The sequence below is a fragment of the Monodelphis domestica genome, chromosome 1 (genome assembly GCF_027887165.1).
Source record: "Monodelphis domestica isolate mMonDom1 chromosome 1, mMonDom1.pri, whole genome shotgun sequence".
Lineage (NCBI taxonomy): Eukaryota > Metazoa > Chordata > Mammalia > Didelphimorphia > Didelphidae > Monodelphis > Monodelphis domestica.
The window spans coordinates 435,667,073-435,686,698 of NC_077227.1; the positions used below are offsets into that span (position 1 = coordinate 435,667,073).

Sequence of the window (19,626 nt, forward strand, 5' to 3'; positions counted from 1 at the left end):
GAATACAGTGTTTATAATCACTGATTATAACAGCATTTATTTGTGTTTTCTAGAAGCTATTTGACTTTTGGTTGCTTTTTTTTTTTTGTTAACTTGTGCTGTGTGATGATATGTATGGATCTCATAGCTCTGCAAATCTTGCAGTAACTTGTAGTGTTGTGGTTCTATTGAACCACAAGGATATCTCTTATTTGTTTGTCAATTTTAATAAAGCAATGTACTGCCTGATAAAGTTTATTTTATATGCTCAAGAAACCATCTCAGGAAACATATCACCAAACAAAAGATAATTCCCAAATGGGCTTGTTAGTATCCAATTCTTTGGGAGAGAGGAATAGGGGAAATCTTGTATCCTGTACACTGATTGTGTTACCTGAAACATTAATACAACAGTTACAAAATATGGAGAACAATTGAGGACTCTCCAGGGTTAGATTTTCTAGTTTATCTGTGCATATGAGTGTAAAATAAATGAGTTCTGCACATTGAGGTTTGGTGTAAGGGTCCATATTGCCTGGAGAGTCATCTTGACCTTGATGGGGAGTTGCAATTCCATTGAAATCAATTGCCAATACAAGTTGAATGAAGTTTCTTATGACTGCCTAGTGTGCACTTCCCAGGCTTTCTGACAGTGTTGTGCAGCTCATAGCCATCTTTCAGTTCTTTAGTAGTTGAAAGGGACCTGTACCCTGCAGCTTTTCAGAAAATCAACTGAGAATTTGGCTTCTGTGTACTTTGAAAACGTTCTCCACACACCCATTCCTTCTTGACTCCATCTCTCAGCTAAGTGTTGTTCTCTTTTTTCATTACAAATCAAAAACATTTGGTGCGTTATTATTGCAAGCCAAACCTTTTATTATTGTCATTAAAGTTTCATACATTGATGGAGCATGGCTTTTATTGTCCCACTTCAGCAGCCCAATAGTTCTGATTAGCTCAGTGGAGTTCTCATTAAAGTAGAAGTTGTAGCTAGAACTCAGGAAAACCAGCCTTCAACTTCCAGAGAGCTCATGATCAAGTTTGTTTTAATCTGACCTTGTGGGAAGGGTTGAAGTCTGAAATTTAGCTATTTTACCAATCAGAAATCTCTTTGTAGAAAGGAACTGAGCATTTCCTGATATGAGTGCAAACACATTCTGCTCTGCTCTTCCCCTCCTCCCACCCCACACTTATAGTTTGGAAAACGAAAATCAGTGAGGTTAGGATGGCTACAGACTTTGAAAGTAAATGTCTTAAAACACAGTAATGGAGCAGACACAAGTTCAGTGAATATACTTAGTATTCCCAGCACCCCTTTTCTCTTTCTTCCTGAAGTTTAAATAATTATTATTTACTTATTTTTAACATTTATTTAAAATTTTTTTGAGTTCTGAATTTTTTCCTTCATTTCCACTGCTCCCCCACCCATTGAGAAGGCCAAGAAATGTGATATCAATTATAAATGTAAGATCAGGCAAAACATACTTTCGTATATTGCAAAGTCATGTTGCAAAAAAGAAAAGAAAAGAAAAAGAAATGCTTCAATCTATACTCAGACTCCATCAGTTCTTTTTCTAGAGGTGGATAGTGTTTTTTAAACCATTAATCATTAAGAATTGTCTTGGATAATTGTATTAATCAGAATAACTAGGCCATTTAAAGTTGAATCATCATAAAATATTGTTGGGTACAATGTTCTCTTGGTTCCCCTCACTTAAATTTGCATCAGTTCACATAAGTTTTTACAATTTTTCTGAAACCATCCTCTTTATCATTTCTTTTAGTACAGTAGTTTTCCATCACAATTATCTACTGCAATTTTTTGAGCCATTTTCCAACTGATGGACATTTCTACAATTTCTAATTCTTCGCCTCTACAGAAATAACTCGTATAAATATTTTTATCTATATAGCTGCTTTTCTTTTTTCTTTAATTTCTTTGGGATATAGACCTGGTAGTGATATCGATAGGTTAAAGGGCATGTACAGTTTTATAGCTTTTTGGGTGTAGTTCCAAATTGTGTTCCAGGAATGGCTCAGTCAGTTTACAACTCCATCAAAAGTACAATAGTGTACAAATTTTTTTGCATCTTCTCTAATATTTATCATTTTCCTTTTATGCATTTTAGCCAATCTGATAGGTATGAGGTGGTACCTCAGAGTTGTTTTAATTTTCATTTCTATAATCAATAATGATTTAGAGCATTTTGGTATGGCCTTAGATAGATATGATTTCTTCCTCTGAAAAAACCTGTTCATATCTTTTGGCCATTTACCAATTGGAGACTTGTATTCTTATAAATTGGACCCAGTTCTCTACATATTGGAAAACAAGGCCTTTATCAAAGAAACTGCTGTAAAATCTTTCTCTGAGTTTCCTTCTTTTCTTCTAATCTTGGTTGCATTTGATTTTGTTTGAGTAAAATCTTTTAAACTTAATATAATCAAAATGTTTCATTTTGCATTCCATAATGCCCTCTGTCTCTTGTTTGGTCATAAATTCTTCCCTTATCCATGGTTCTGACAGGTAAACTATTCTATACTCCCCATATTTGCTTATGACATCCTTTATGTCTAAATAATATACTCTTGTTGAAGTATTATTAGCTTATTCCAAGTTTCTGCCAAATTGCTCTCCAGTTTTCCCAACAATTTTTGTCAAATAGTCAGTTTGTGTCTCCAAAACTTGGGTCATTGGGTTTATCAAACATTAGATTACTATGATCATCTACTACTATGAATTGTGTACCTTATCTATTCCACTGATTCAGCACTCATTCTTAGCCAGTACTAGATTGCTTTCATGATTACTGCTTTTTAAAACAATTTGAGATCTGGTACTGCTAGACCATTTTCTTTCATTTTTTTCATTGCTTCCTTTGATATTTTTTATTTTTTGTTCCTCCAGATTAATTTTGTTATTATTTGTTCTAGCTCTATAAAATAAATTTTTGGTAGTTTGATTGTGTATGGCACTGAATTTGTAAATTAAATTTGGCAGAATTGCCATTTTATTATATTGGCTTGGCCTACCCATGAACAATTAATATTTCTCTGATTGTTTAGATCTGATTTTATTTGTATGAAAGCTGTTTTATGAAAGCTGAACTTATTTTTATGAATATTCTTTGTATGGAAATGTTCATGTAATTTCTGGGTTTGTCTTGGAGGCAGACATCCAAGTATTTTATATCCATCTAAATTTATTTTAAATGTAATTCTCTTTCTAGTTCTCTTCTGGGTTTTAATGGTAAAATGTAAAAATGCTTTGATTTATGTGGGTTTATTTTATATCCTGAAACTTTGCTAAAGTTATTAATTTCTTTAACTATTTTTTCAAGTTGATTTTCTAGGATTCTCCAAGTAGGCCCTCATATCTTCTTCAAAGAGTTATAGCTTTGTTTTCTCATTGCCTATTCTAATTCCTTTCATTTATTTTTCTTCTCATTGCTAGAGCTAGTATTTCTAATTCAATATTGAATAAAAGTGGTGATAATGGATATCCTTGCTTCACTCTTGATTTTACTGGGAAGGTCTCTAATTTGTCCCCATTACAGTGGGTTTTCATTTTGAATAGATATTACTTAACAATTTAAGGAAAATTCCATTTATTCCTCTGCTTTTTAAGTATTTTTAATAGGAATGGGTACTATAAATATATGTATCCATTTTATTTAGTTTATCAGATTTATTGGTATATAATTGGGTAAAATAGCTCCTAGTAATTGTTTTAATTTTATCTTCACTGGTGGTGAATTCACTCTTTTCATTTTTAATACTGGTAATTTGGATTTATTCTCTCTTTCCAAAAATCATAATAACCAATAATTTAGCTGTTTATTGCTCCTTCTCTGTCCCCTGCATAAAACCAGCTCCTAGTTTTATTTAAAAGTTCAATGCTTTTCTGACTTTCAATGTTATTAATCTCTACTTTGATTTTCAAGATTTCCAATTTGGTGTTTAATTAGGGATTTTTAGTTTGTTTTCTAATTTTATTTTATCCACCCCTTTTTAAATTTGGAATATTTTTTCATGTTTACATGATTCATGAATCCTCCCCCACCCCCCAACCTTCTTCTTTCTTCCCCCTCCCAGAGCTGATAAGCAGTTCCACTGGGTTATACATGTATCATTGTTCAAAACATATTTCCATGTTATTCATATTTATAGTAGAGTGATCTTTTAACATCAAAACCCTAATCATAACCATATCGAACTATGTGATCAATCATATATTTTTCTTCTGCATTTCTGTTCCCATAGTTCTTTCTCTGGATGTGGATAACATTCTTTCTCAAAGTTCCTCTGGATTGTCCTGGGTCATTGCTGTGTACAATGTTCTCTGAGTTCTACTCTTTTTTCTCTACCTCAATTCTTGGGGGTTTTTCCAGTCCACATAGAAATCCTTCAGTTCATCATTCCTTTCATCACAATAGTATTCCATAACTGTCAAATATCTCATTTTGTTCAACCATTCTCCAATTGATGGACACCCTCTCATTTTCCAATTTTTTTTTTGCCACCACAAAGAACAAGGTTATATTTATTTTTGTACAAGTCTTTTTCCTTGTTATCTCTTTAGGGTACAAACTGAACAGTGGTATGGCTGGGTCAAAGAGTAAGCATTCTTTTAAATCCCTTTGAGCATAGTTCCAAATTTCCCTTCAGAATGGTTGGACCAAATTCACAACTCCGCCAGTAGTGTGTTAGTGTTCCAATTTTGCCAAATCCCCTCCAAAATTTATCACTTTCCTTTGCTGTCATATTAGGTAGTCTTCTAGGTGTAAGGTAGTACCTCAGAGTTGTTTTAATTTGCATTTTTTTAATCAGGAGGGATTTAGAATATTTTTTTCATGTGCTTATTGATAGTTTTGATTTCATTATGTCAAAATTGCCTATTCATGTCCTTCCACCATTTGTTGACTGGGAAATAGCTTGATTTTTTGTAAATTTGACTTATTTCCTTATATATTTGGGAAATTAAACCTTTGTCAGATAGTTTTGTGCTGGGAGCCATCAGACCACAACGCCTTGACAGAGTCGCATGTGGTAGCTAAGGAGGCCACTGAGTTGCCCTTGGCAAGATGTGATTTCCCACTCAGTCCCCCTTGCATGACCTCTTCCATCAATGTCCCTTACCTATGGAATTGACATGACTATCATTCTCCCTAATCTCAAAAGGAATAATGCAAGAGCAAAATGCCTGCACTCTATTTTTCTAAAACATCACCAAAAGATCAGACCCTCAAACTCAATCCCAAAAGACTATCATGGGTTAACTTTTACTTAGGTACATAATTCCCAGTAAAACTGCAGCTATGGGTCCAGCCCAGAACTTTTCCACTTAGAGAAACTTATTCTCATGAAGCCAGCATAAAAATCAACCATAAAGGCCCATACAAAATGTGCAGGTACACCAAGCTTCATCATGCCTCAGTGACTCGACTTCAGAAACCAGCAACTTGCCAGTGAGAAACTCCCTAGTAAACCCTGAGAAATGATCAGTCTAATATTAACTATGAATCGTGTCCCCAGTACCTCTCAAACTCAATTATATGATTGTTGAATTGTCTTTTAAGAACTTCTGGTTAATTATTCCATTTTATTAAAAGTAATATGTAATTTTCCTTGATTGTTTGTAAGCTCAAAACTTCTCACAGGGTAATGAGAAAATTAAGCCACTTGTGACAAAATCATTTATCTTGCATGAAACTTTATGCTGTCAAGAATCTGTAACCACAATACAAGAATATAGGATGTTAATCAAGTGATTTGTTAAAAGTTAATATATCACTTTTCCAATTATCTCCATTTAGACATGTGTGTTAGGTAATGTAATTGTGTGCCAAGAAAATGGGTATAAAAATAAACATCAAGCCTGGGGATGGTGGAGCAGCTATTGGATGCAAAGCATTCCCATGGCCATAGAGATACAACTGTCTTCTGTTTGTTATTTTCTTGACTGATTGTTCGCCACCTGTTGGGAACCCCTGGACTCGCAAGTGAGTCTGGACCTTGCCTGTGGCAGTTTTGTTTTAAAAATATTCTCTGAGTTTGTTGCTTTCCTTCTAATTTTGGTTGCATTGGTTTTGTTTGATATTTGTATATGTACCATGTACTGCTGAGAAGAAGGTATATTCCTTTTTTCCCTGTTCAATTTTCTCCAGATATCTATTAACTCTAATTTTTCTAGCATTTGATTTAATTCCCTTACTTCTTTCTTGTCTCATATTTGGCCTTCAAATTTTTGCTTAGGTTTGGCTTATTCCTCAGGAATGCTTGCAAATCTTCTATTTTATTGAATGACCATTTTCCCGCTGAAAGAATCTATTTAGTTTTGCTGGATAGGTGACTCTGGGTTATAAGCCCAAATCTTTTGCCTTCCTGAATATCATATTCTATGCTTTTTGATCCATAGAAGCTGCTAGGTCCTGTGTGATCCTGATTTTAGCTTCATGGTTTTTGAAAGGTTTTTTTTTTCTTTTCTGGCTGCTTGAAGTATCTTTTCCATGGCTTGGTGGCTCTTGACTTTAGCTATTAAATTCCTGGAGGTTATCAATTGAGGCTTTCTTTCTGGAGGTAATCTGTGAATTTCCTTCAATTTCAATTTTATTTTCTTGTTCAAGGATCTCTGGGCAGTTATCTTTGATAATTTCTTGTAATACGATGTCCAAGATTTTTTCTTCATCATGGCTTTCAGGTAGTCCAATAATTGTCAAATTGTCTCTATTAGATCTATTTTCTAGGTCAGTTGTCTTTTCAATAAGATATTTCATGCTTTCCTTGATTTTTTCATTCCTCTGATTCTGCTTTATTGTTTCTAGATTTCTCATAAAATCATTAGTTTCTAGATGATCAATTCTGATTTTTAAGACCTGGTTTTTTTCTCTGTCAGTTTTTAGTTCTCCTTTTTCAGTTGGCCCATTTCTTCTTTTATCACTTTCCTTTCTCCTTGCATCACTTTCCTTTCTCCCTGTATCATTTTCATTTCTCTTCTCCACTTCTCCTCTGCCTCTCATAATTGGTATTTGAAGTCTTTTTTGAGCTCTTCCAGACTCTGTGTCCAATCCAGAGTTTTCTTTTGGACTTGGCATGTGTTTCCTTTGCTTTCACTGTCCCCTTCTGTGTCTGTACCTTGCTCTTTGCCTCCATAAAAATTCTCTAGAGTTACATGCTTTTTTGTTGTTTGCTCATTTTTCCTATCTAATTATAGGTAGACTCTGTTTTCTGGGAAGATGGGATACCCTCTTAAACTTCAGTCTTTTCTTGATGCTATTTTTAACTTATTTTCTGGGCTGTTGCTAATTTACCAGATTATCTGAGGGCTGAGAGCTCTGAGAGTCCCCTTGCCATGCTGATTCAATTGATCCTTGAGATGCTGATAGCTTAAACACTTTCCTTCAGGCTTGGGTGTAAGCTTTTGATTTCAGTCTAAACTTGATCAGGTCAGAGACTGATCAAATTCTAGCACTAGGTTTAGGCTCAAGTTTTTGGTCTCAAAGTTTTCTTGATTCAATCAGACACACCCTTGATTGCCCTGTCCTGGAACTCCACACTTAGTTTTGGGCAAAAAGATCTGATGGTGGTGGGGGAAGTTCCCCTGAAAATTGTATCCTCTCTCCAAATTATGAATTATGTCCTCATCCCAAGTCCAGACTGGGATTCCTGGTCTTACTCTCTGACCACAAGGATTAGCCCCCCTCAGCCCAGATTACCCTGGGCTGGGACTCTGGACTTCTCCACAGGTTTGAAATTTCAAGGGGTGTGGGTTGGATTGGACCACTATTTGCCCAGGCAGGATCTCAGGGTCTTATTTTTAGCTAGGGCTTACTTTCAGAACCTGTGACAACTGATGTGCAGTGGGGTGGAGGGTTGTAGTTTACTCTTGGCTTGCTCTTTACTCCCTGCTAAAGCCTCCTATTAACTCTGCTCCCTTCTCACCTCAGTTCCCCAGATAGTTTTTCTTGAAGGTTGTTTCACCCTGTCTCCTTGTTGGTTCTTTAACTCCTGTATTCATTTTGTGGCAATATTTTAATCTTGGTCAGAGAGGATTTTCTTGGTGAACAGTGCTGCTACTCTAGTTACTCCTTCATCTTGACTCTACCCCTAGAAGATCTCTTTTTCTCATTAAAAAATTGCTTGCCTAATTCATTGATCTGCTCTTTTTCACTTTTACTGATGTAAGTATTTAGAGATTTAAATCTCCCTCTAAGTACTGCTTTGGCTGCATCCCATAAAATCTGGTATGTTGTCTTGTTATTGTTATTCTTTTTGATGAAGTTATTTATTGTTTCTACAATTTTTTTCCTTGACTCATTCATTCTTTATGATTAGGTTATTTAGTTTCCAAATAATTTTTAATCTATTCTTCTAAGGCTCATTAATGAAGAATTTTTTTTTCACAATGGCATGTTCTGTGTGAGGTTTATATGTCCTAATACATGGTCAGTTTTTGTTAAGATGTCTTGTGCAGTTGAGAAAGAGAAAAAGGTATACTCTTTTTTTTAAACCCTTACCTTCTGTCTTGGAGTCAGTATTGTGTATTGGCTCCAATGCAGAAGAGTGGTAAGGGCTAGGCAATGGGGGTCAAATGGCTTGTCCAGGGTCACCCAGCTGGGAAGTGTCTGAGGCCAGACTTGAACCTAGGACCTCCCATCTCTAGGCCTGACTTTCAATCCACTGAGCTACCCAGCTGCTCCTGCTCTTTTCTATTGCAGTTAATTTTTCTCTAGAGATCTATCATATATAACTTTTCTAAAAATTTATTCATCTCTTTAACTTTTTTCTTCTTTATTTTGTGATTAGATTTATCTAGTTCTGAGAGGAGAATGTTGAGGTCTCCCACTAATATAGTTTTACTATTTTCTCTTGTGACTCATTTAAGTTTAAGAATTTGGATGCTATGCCATTTGGTATATATGTTTATATTATTCATTATCTATGTCACCTTTTAGGAAAATGTAGTTTCTGTGCTTATTCTCTTTTATTAGGTCTACTTTTGTTTTCTGCTTTGTCTGAGATCAGATTGCTACTCTTGCCTTTTTTACTTTGGCTGAAGCATAATAGATTCTTTTCCAGTACTTTATTTTTAATTTTTTTGTGTGTCTCTCTGTTTCAAATATGTTTTTCTAAACAATGTATTGTTGGATTCTGGTTTCTAATCTATTCAGCTTTCTGCTTCCATTTTTTGGGTGAGTTTATCCCATTCATATTCATAGTTATACTTGTTAACTTTGCATTTCCCTCCATTCTATGTTCCTATTCCCTCTCTCTCTCTCTTTATTCTGCCCTGTTTTGATGTTGGTGTCTTCTTCTGAGTTTGTGTTCTGATTTTCCCTGTCACAATAGTAGCTTTTGATGGTCAGGTTCTTTTTTTGTTATTTGCTTCTTTCCCCAGCCTATTTCTTGTCTTTTAACTTCATATAAAAGTTGGGCTCTGTTCTATTGGTAGAGTGAGCACTGTCTCAACTTTTAGGCCTTTATTGCTGCTGTTTTCAGAGCTAGTTCTTATGGTCTGTAAGTTCTTGGTGCTTCCAAGATGTTATGATTCAAGGAGAGGTGTGGTCACTGCTGTTTTGATCTTTGCACTGTTCTTTACCCTGGAAGGATTCTCGCTCCCTATAGCCACAAGAGCTTGCTTTCCTCTTGGTCCTGGAACTTTAATCAGGTCCTTGCTCTGTTGCAACCTACATTCAAGTTCTTCTTTCTGCATTGTAACTGAGACCAGGGTCTCTTGCTCCTTTTGAAAGACAGTAAGTGTTCCTCTTGTGCCCAGAACTCTGACCAAGATGTCCTATTCCTTTGTGGCTGCAAGAACTAGTTCTTGGAACTTTGACCCAGAACTACATATGGGCACACAACAGGGCCCTGTAGTCAATGCCAGCAAAGAGTTCCTTGTAATTACTTTTTTCTTTTTCTAAAATACAAAAACAAACAAAAAACTCCCCTTTAACCTTCCATCTTAGAATCAATACTGTATATTCAAGGGTTTCAAGGGAGAAGAGTGGTAAGGTGTAGACAAGGGGGTTGTGACTTGCCTAGTGACTTGTCACACAGTTAGGAAGTATTTGAGGCCAGATTTGAAGCCAGGATTTTCCATCTCCAGGCTTCCTTTTCAATCAACTGAGCCACCTAGCTGCCTCCCTTATTTATAATCTTTTTCTGACCACTTGTCTGACACCCTTACCATCACTGTTATGAGAGTTTCTGAACTTGCTACTGCTACTTTTGCAGTTACCTCTATGGCCTGTTTGTCTTACCATGCTGTATACTGTGCTTTAGGCTGACCCTACCCAATGTCACAAACCTTTCTTGCTGACCTCCTAACTTGTCTTGAGACAAAAAGAGGTCTCACTCAAATATTTTGCGGGCTCTGTCACTCCAGAATTCAATTTGAGGTATTATTTTAATGTTATTTGGAGGGGAATTTTGGGAGTCTTCAGATGAGTTGCTGCCTATTTGCTGCCATTTTGGCTCCATCTCTATATCTGGAATTTTTATGCTCTTTTGGTTAAAAGAAGAGAAAGACCATCAATTTGGGAATACAGCTTTTTTTTCTTGCTTTTATGAAAGAAAAGTTGTGTTTAGATTGAATGGCATATCCAAGTTTCATGATGGTGTCAGATATGAATGGTACAACTTTTGCCTTAGCTATTTCAAATTGAGTCAATTAAGTCTGTCTTTGTTTTTCTGGTTTGGGGAATATTCCTAGATTCCTTTTAATTTATTTGCTTTTCTAATCCTGTGATTACCCAAGCTCTGTAAGAACTCCCATGCTAAACTTCTAGTGTATTCTGTACATTGAAATGGAAACTTCCTATATTTTACTAAGCTCAGAAGGGCAGAAATGACCAGCACTACTCCCAACTAAAAGTAGCAAGCAGATAAAAGGATAGAAAATGAACAAAGCCCTCCTTCCAAGGAATGGTCCAGAAAAGATTAAAAAAGGGCCTATTTTCAGGATCATCTTAGCTCGATGAATACAATATGGTAACCTGATTGAACTCATTTTCCTTTTTTCTTTTTTTAAGGAAAAAAGAGTATTCAAAGTACATTGAGTGACTTGAGTTGCCCACTCTGAATATTAACTCATAGGATTAACAGGCTGCAGAGTTTAATGTAAAACCAATCACCAGGCTGGCACCAAGAAGCAATGCAAAATCTGACTTGCTGGAAAGTGTCTCCTATTCAGAGGTTCTTTTATTGTAGCAAGATAATGCACTTGGTAATAATCATCTGATTTCTTCACAGATGTGTTATTCATTTCTAGGTGACCAATTGATTCTATGAATCTGTGTGAAGTTTCACATCCCCAAGACCTTGCTATGCTTGAGTATTACCCTCCTCTACCATAACCTGCCCATATACCTTGTTTCTTCTTAGTCATCAGCCCATTCTTTGATGATTCATATGTCATTTGTTTGGTGAAGCTTTAACATCATCCTCAACAAACACTGGGTCATTCTATTGGTTAGTTTCAGGGCTCAAAGGTGTTGGTTCAAATTCTGGTTCCCTCCTCTCCAGTCCCACAAATCGAGGAGGAGGAGGGGAAAGGTGGTATAGCAAGAAGAGTGCTGGTTTCAAATCCCAGCTCTGCTTCCAAGATCATTTGTGTTATCTATGTGACATTGAGTAAATCACATCACTTCTCTGGGCTGCCCCATCTGTTAAATGAAGGAGGCTGAAATGAGGAGGACCTCTAAGGTCCTTTCCAGTCCTAAATCTATGATCCTGTGATCCTTTCAGATAAGGCTTTTTTATTCTTTCTAATTAGAAAATAAATGAATATCAAGTGTAGAAATCTCTTCCCATTGTGGAGTTTCCATTCATTCCTCTATGCAAGGGTTCTTAACCTTTTTTGTGTGTGTGTCATGGACTCTATTGGTAATCTGGTGAGGTCTGTGGATCTGTTGTCAGAATGTTTTTAAATCCAGAAAGTAAAATACATAGAATTACAAAGGAAACAAGTCATATTGAAATAAAGATGTAATCCTTTTCTCATATAAGTTTATAGACCCTAATGTAATATATATTTTATTTAAAAATTTTAATCAACTAAAATATACCTTCCCTATAAAATACTTGTAACAAATATGTATAATCAAAGAAAATACACTCTCACATTAACTATGTCCAAAATATATTTTACCTCAATCTGCACTCTGAGTCCATCACCTCTGTAATATGTATTTTAAATTAGTTTTCTAAAGTGATGGGAAACTCATTCCACTTAAACAAAAATTAAAAATTGCAATTTTGGATATAAGTAGTTATTTTATTTCTAGGTCAGCTCTTAGGCTCTTTTATGCCTCTTCCCAGAATGGTGCTATTTTGTTGGTACCCTGTAAAGAAGGTTTAATTTTTTTCAACACATTCTGATAAGGCTTATTAAAGAAACTCTAGAAGCAGGAACCAAATGGTCTGTTAGAGTCAGAGGGCTGCCATAATAAGGAAAGTAGTATGATCATTAGAATATTAAGTCATATCAAGATCTTTTTCTTCTCCCAATCTGCTTTTATTGAATTTTTTCATGAGCACTAATATAGAGTCATTCCACATTTTACCTTCCATTAGGACCTTAGTAAAAGACAGCAGAGTCCCTGAACAGTATAATGGTAGATTTTGTGTGTATACATATGCTGGTGTATGGAGCCTGCATCTATGTATGCTTCTTGAGTAACTATCTGGGTTGTTGGATTAGAACTGAAGCCTACCCAAGATAAACACCAACTAATCAATCATCTAATAACAAATCCTTGACCTGGAAATCAAAGACCTCTGCCAAATGACTTCAATTCACTTTTCCAGGGTTATTTTATATTATTCTCTTTTAGCCAAATTGGTCTACTGAATATTCTCTGACCTTGACTTTCTGCTCCTCATCTTGGTGCTTAGAATGAACTTCCTTCTCGTATTTACCTCTTAGAATTCCTTGTTTCCTACAAAGCTCAATTTAGGCAACATCTCTTGGGCTAAGCCTTTCTAGATTCCAATAGGTCTTAGTATTATCTTCTTCCTGAAACAGTCTTGCATTTATTTATATCTGTTGAATCTCCTGTGCCTAGCAACATGCTTGGCATATGGTAGGATCCTCATAGATAATTCATAATGGTTTAAATGATTTTGTAATGCCCTTTCCACTCTCACCCCTTCACCAAGTAGAATTTGAGGGCAAGAAATGTTTCTTTTTCATTTTTTTTAATACTGGCCCCTTGCACAATGCCTCATGCATGGTTGATGCTTAATGTTTGTTTTTTGAACTGGATTAAATTCCAGCTAAGTTGTGTAAAAATAATAATGTGGCAAGTTATAAAAATAGATAGGGAAACTATGCCAATACAGATTCAAAACTGTCCAGATACTTTTGATAAATGTAATCAAAAGTATCTTTAGTAATGAAGTGAAGTGAAGCTCAAATGTGAACTTCCCTTCAGGGCCAAGAGCAAGGATGCTAAAGAGACCCTTATTCTAAAAAATAAAATATTTATTGAAATATATAAGGATAACAGGGATTTCTAATTCAAAGGGATTCTAAATCCACCCAAATGAACTCCCTGGTTCCACAAGGAACTGCTTCTCCTGTGTTTCACAGGATACACTAATCCTCCCTGATCTGACTATCCCAAATTTATACTATTCTAAATAAAACTACTATTATTATCCGTATAATTCTTAACTTTGCTTTCAAATTATAAAATAACAAAGTCTAGCTCATTGAGTTTCAACAAGAATCATGCTAGGATTCTGAATCTTAACAGACTCAGAGTCTAAACCAAAGACCATATCTTTATTTGGTCATCTCAGTTATAAACCAATTTATGAAGACAGAAATAGATAGTCAATAGTTTTTCTCAAGTTGGAAAAAGAAAACACTAAGGTCCTTCAGGTCTTTCCCCCAGACAGAGAGAGGGGCAAAGATGTTACCTCCTCCAGCCCTGAGAGTGTGTCTCTGCCAACTGCCAGAGACCAACACCCAACTGCCAGAGAGAGTAACTGACAGAAAAATGGTTATAACTGTCAGCATTTGAAATTAACACACTCTCTCAGCTCTGCTTCAAACTTCAATTCATTCTCAAGCCAGCCACTCTACTTCTTATCTCTAAACTAATAAAACAATACTTATTTTCTAATATTCTTGTAGTTGGCAATAAATATCTATAAACAAGTTCTACTTTTTCATTGACTTCCATAAAAAAAAAAAACAAAGATATGCTCACACAGATATAATCTTATAATAGACTGACTTGAAAACTTGGATAAAATGGGTTATGATGGTTGTCTGATCCATGGCATGCTGAATGTTTCAGTACTGGGGATGTTTTTGTGGAACTTTCAAAACTTTTTGATGTTCTGCAGCAAACAGTTGACAAGGACCTTATTGTATAGACTGTGCTAGGTGCTGGGTGAGGGATGCTACAAAATTTAGATGAGACAATTTATGCTTTAAAAAGTGGATAGTTTAGTATGATGCTAGAGATAGGCACAGGGCTAGGTGTTGGACTTGGCATTTATTTGGTAATAGGAGTTGGAGGGTGAGAAAACTCCCTCTACTAATATAGGTCAACATAGTCTCTGCAGGTAAGAGTGTTAGATTTGCCTAGGCAGTTAGTCAATGAGAATTATGCACATATGTTCCAGGCACTATACTAAGTGCTGGGGATACAAAGAAGGCAAAAGACATTACCTGCTCATAAGGAGTTCATAGTCCAGTGAGGAGACAACATGCAAAGACCTTTGTATAAACAAGATGCATATAAGATAAATTAGAAATAATCAAAAGAAGTGGCATTAAGTTGGGACCAAGAAAGGATTTTTGTTGAAAATAGGATTTTATCTAGGAATTAAAGAAGCTAGAGATGAGGAACAAGATAATTTTCTGGCAGAAGAGACAGCCAGTGAAAACACTCAGAATTGGGGGATGGAGTGTTGTTAAGGAATAGCAAAAAGATAATTTTTACTAAATATCAGAGTGGGAATGGGGTGAGTGAAGAATAAGAAGGTTAGAGAGGATCAGATTGTGAAGAGCTTTGAATGCTAAACAGAAAATTTTATATTTGATATTGAAGGTGATAGGTAGCCACTGGAGTTAATTTACTAATAAAATTATTTATTTATGGGAGTGGATGGGAGAATTATAGAGTGGGAGACTGTAACATGGTCAAACTTGGGCTTTAGGTGGAATAGTTTGATAGCTGAGTAGAGAATGGCCTGGAATGGAGAAGAGACTTGAAGCAAGAATTCCAACCAGTAGACTATTGCAATAGGTATTAAAATCATCCAGCATATTTCAACCTTGAAAATTACTTCAATTTGAGGTCACACAGGTCCTATACGATGAAGAATATCTTGTTCTAATGTTTGTTGTTTTGAAATTCTGAAAAATGAATTTACTTAAAATAATAACCAATTGTAGTTTTGCATGTAATGTTATCATTTTATAGCTTCCCAAGGAATACTGTCAGGATTCAAATATCACAGTGTTCTCTCAGTTTCATGAATTGGAAAGCTAAGGCAAGGTAAAGTGAAGTGACTTTCTCAAGGGATGATTAAATCTCACTGAGGAAAAAGAAGACATATCTCCTGATTTAGTCTTGTGTTTGGTCAAGCATGTCATTGATTTTCTAATGTGTATATAATGCTTTATACCATTCTGATCCCTAAGCCCAATTCTTGGATAGGTTTGGGGTGTTGGGTTGGATACAAGGGAGCGGACACATATTAAATCTGTACACACTGACCCTTTACCCCAACTCCTTTTTTTTCAAGGAGTGACTAGGTTTCCTCGGGTATAAAAAACACAACAGTTTCATCCCAATTCCATCCCACCCCATCCCACAAACTTTAAGTGCCTACCATGTGTAAGCATCATGCTATACAAAGTCCTATTTCTGGCTCCATCACTCAACCTCATGTAGTCACATTCTTTAACTTTGTTGAAATGTTCCTAAAGCCACAGTTTCCTGTGCTAGTTTTTGAATTTTATGACCCAGTCTTTCCCCTGTCCAAATGTCCTATTCAGCATATATTTGTTTTTAAAGTTTTAAATTAATTTTGAGAATTTCAAATACCTTTTGAAATAATGAGAAATGTCTGAGTTTAGGAGAGAGTGGCTATGGTGGTCACAAAACTAGGGTTGTGAATTACTTTTCTAAAGGCAATGTTACTAGGTTGGTTAAAATAATAAAATCTGGATTAATGAAGGAGCTAGAATGAAACTCAGCACTGGGCAAGGTTTCCCCAGGCATGAAAATGAAAAGGGTTTAATTCCGGAATTCTGGCTACATTATTCTTAAACTAATTAAATGTAGAGTGATTTCCAGATTAATGGGGCTCCTAAAACCTCAATAAACATTTATTAAGCATCTACTATGTACCATGCTCTGTGGTAAATGCTGGAGTTACCAAAAAGGGGCAAAATTGAGTCCTTTTCTTCAAGTAGTTGATATATATATGTATATATGTATGTGTATATATATACATATACACACACAAATAAATATATACAAATGATATTCATAATAAATAGAAAATAATTAACAGAAGGAAGGCACTAGAACTAAAAGTGGTTGGGAAAGGTTTCCTGTAGAGGATGAGATTTTAAAGGAAGTCAGGAAACTAGTAGGCATATTTTCCACTATGGTCTGTGACTATATAAGGCAGACTAGTGTGGTGAAAACAGCCTAGATTTGGAGTTAGGGTTCCTAGAAGCAAAACATAGCTCAGCTACTTGCCAATTTTGTGATTTTAGGAAAAGCATTTGGCCTCAGTTTCATTATCTATAAAATGGGTAGGATAAAATTTGTAATGCCTGATTCAGGAGTATTGTGAAGAAAATACTTCATAATTTTAAAACTTTATAAACATGACCTATGATTATGACTTGATCCTAGTGGCAGTAAAGTGTCTTTTATTTTAACTTTTGAAGTTTTATTAATACTTTTTGTTTTATACACCACCGCTATTTCCCAATACACAGCAACCTCCAAAGAATCCTTCCTTGTAACAAGAAAAACTGCCTGACATTATACATGCAATGCTCTGCATCCATAGCCAATCACTTGTCTGCTGAGAGGAAATTGTTTCATCATTTGTCTTCTAAGATCAAGAGTTGTTGCATTTAATCTGAGTTCAGCTGCATTTTAGAGTTGTTTCAAGAACATTGTAGATACTGTGAATAGTGCTTTTCTGAATATTCTGCTCTATTTGCTTTGCATTAATTCATATAAATCTTCTCATATTTCTATGAATTCTTCCTATGCACTATTTCTTATGCTACCATTACATTCATATACCATATGTGCTAAACCACTCTCTAATTGATAAGCACCAAGTTTGTTTCTACTTTTTTGCCAACTTCTAAAAGTACTATTATAAATATCTTGGATATATAGGATCCTTTCTTCTGTGTTTTATTTTGTGGCTGAATTGTAGGATTTATTGGGTCAAAGGGTTTGAAAAATCTCATCACTTTTCTAATGTAATTCAGAATTAATTTGACTAGTTCATAGCTCCATCAATAGTGTGTTAGGGTATCTTCCTATAGCCCTGCTATTTTCACCTTTTATCATCTTTTACATTTTGAGAAAGGCTCCCCAGCTATGAACCAAGCTTAACATCACATGGCCTGATACATAAAGGAGAAATTTTTTAGGGACTCCCAACAGCAGTTCCTTCATGCTAGACTAAGAAGTTGGTAAGATCCCACTTCTACCACTTACTAATTATTTGACCTTGGGCAAGTCACTTAAGTTCTCTAGTTATCAGTTTTCTCATTTATAAAATTAGAGTTTTGGACTAGTTCTTAATCTATGATCCTTTGATCCTGAGGTAAAACCTAAGAGATTTAATTTGCAGTTCTCTTTTTATTACCGATTTGAGACATTTTCATGTGGTTATTAGTAGTTTTTATTTAAAAAAATATTCATGTCCTTTGACCACTTTCTTATTGAGAAATTATTCTAGTTCTTCATTCACTTAGATCTTTCTCCTAGAGCACTGGAGTAGCTGCTCAGTATTCCTTTTTTTTCCTTCCAGTTGGCCCTGTTGATGGTGCAGATACAATCTCCTCCAACTGTTTTGGTGGGTACTGCTGTTGTCTTGCCATGATGGCATATCATGGACTTTTTGAATTAACAAAATCACCAACCCAAGGAAAAAACAATCACACAAAAAGCAAAAGACAGTATGAACCCCTGGAGTTCCCTAGCACTAGCTACTACGTGGGATGGGATCACCATTTTACTAGGATAGACAGGTACCTTCTCCTTACTTATATTTTGTTGCTGCCACATACTGTCATTTTGAGAAAAACAGTATAGACCAAGTCTAATTACAAGATGCCTCCATGGCTCAGTGGATTGAGAGTCAGACTTAACGATGGGAGTTTCTGGATTCAAATCTGGCCACAGACGCTTCCTAGCTGTATGACCCTAAGAAGCTACAACCCTTATTACCTAGCCCTTACCTCTTTTTTGCCTTAGAACCAATAATAGTATTAATTATAAGATGGAAGGTAGGTTTTTTTTAAAGATCCCCTGAGTAACCAGTTTTTCTGTTTCAGAAGCCTAATAAACCTAGGGGCCTGTGTTTGGGGACTCATTAATACATCCCACTTCAATTTCTTAGATAACAATTGGCTAAAAGTAGACTACTTCTGACCCCAAGATCCCACATATTTTTTGGAACCAGTCAAGAAATATTTGGGCATACTCTAAAGGAATTGCACCAGAGACTCTTTGTAATTCTAAATGATCAAATGCCCCATGAAATGATGTTTTTTGTTGCCTTTTGGCACAAAATTAACTCCATTAATGCCTTTTTTGTCTCTATCAGGAGAAATGGTATGACATCTTTCTCTTTAATTACAGCCTCTTTCTTTTGGTTTCATATCAAGACTGATACAATTCAGTTTCTGCAGTAGGATGCCCATTCACTGGTCACTGGATAAAAATCTCATATTTAAAGTACCAATAACTAAATTAATTTTATAGATAATATTAAATCGATGTGATTGTTAGTACCTTATGTCTCTTCTCTGCTATTCTGTCATCACTACTGAGAAGCACACTGAGGGCTCCATTTTGGATTCTTCTTTGTTTCCTGCATAGTTTGCCATGGTCAAAGGATTCATTGTCGGTTGTGAATAGCTATCCGAAAACGGTCGAGGCTGGTTCCCAGAAAGCAGACAGTTTCTTGCCAGGACTATAATAAAAACCTTTCCATCAAGGTATAACCTCTCAGAGCTTGTGCATCACTGCTATGGCTAATATGAATCTAGCCTCAACAATGAGACGTTAAAATAGAACTTTGTGGAGGATATCTTGTATATCAGACTCCCCCCCCCAAAGAAATATTTGACACAAAATTTCCCAAACTTCTGTAGTTTCACTTCTAATTCTAGTTGCACTGAAGATGAGTTCATGTAAACATTTTTAAATTCTTGATAGCATTTTTCCATTTTGTCTTTTGTGACATCATATATTCCTTATTTTTCAGAATTCTCAATGAAAAATCTAGAAGGCATCTCCTTCCATGCTCTTTTATTATTTTTTATGTGACCATTTATGTTTAGGTAACATAAATATCTAAAACATATGTTAGAAGATGCAGGTCTAAGCTTATTTTCTGTCAGACTACTTTCTAGTCTTC

General features: G+C 35.5%; 1 protein-coding gene across 2 annotated transcripts in view; it reads right to left on the reverse strand.

Moving 5' to 3' along the window:
* ZNF507 (zinc finger protein 507) overlaps positions 1-19,371 on the reverse strand; it is an 82,932-nt gene extending 63,561 nt beyond the window's left edge. For both annotated transcript variants that reach the window (XM_056812224.1, XM_016428204.2), the window contains exon 1: positions 18,999-19,371. The gene's annotated coding sequence lies outside the window, so the exon portion shown is untranslated. The remainder of the gene's footprint in view (positions 1-18,998) is intronic.
* Between the last annotated feature and the right edge of the window lie 255 nt (positions 19,372-19,626).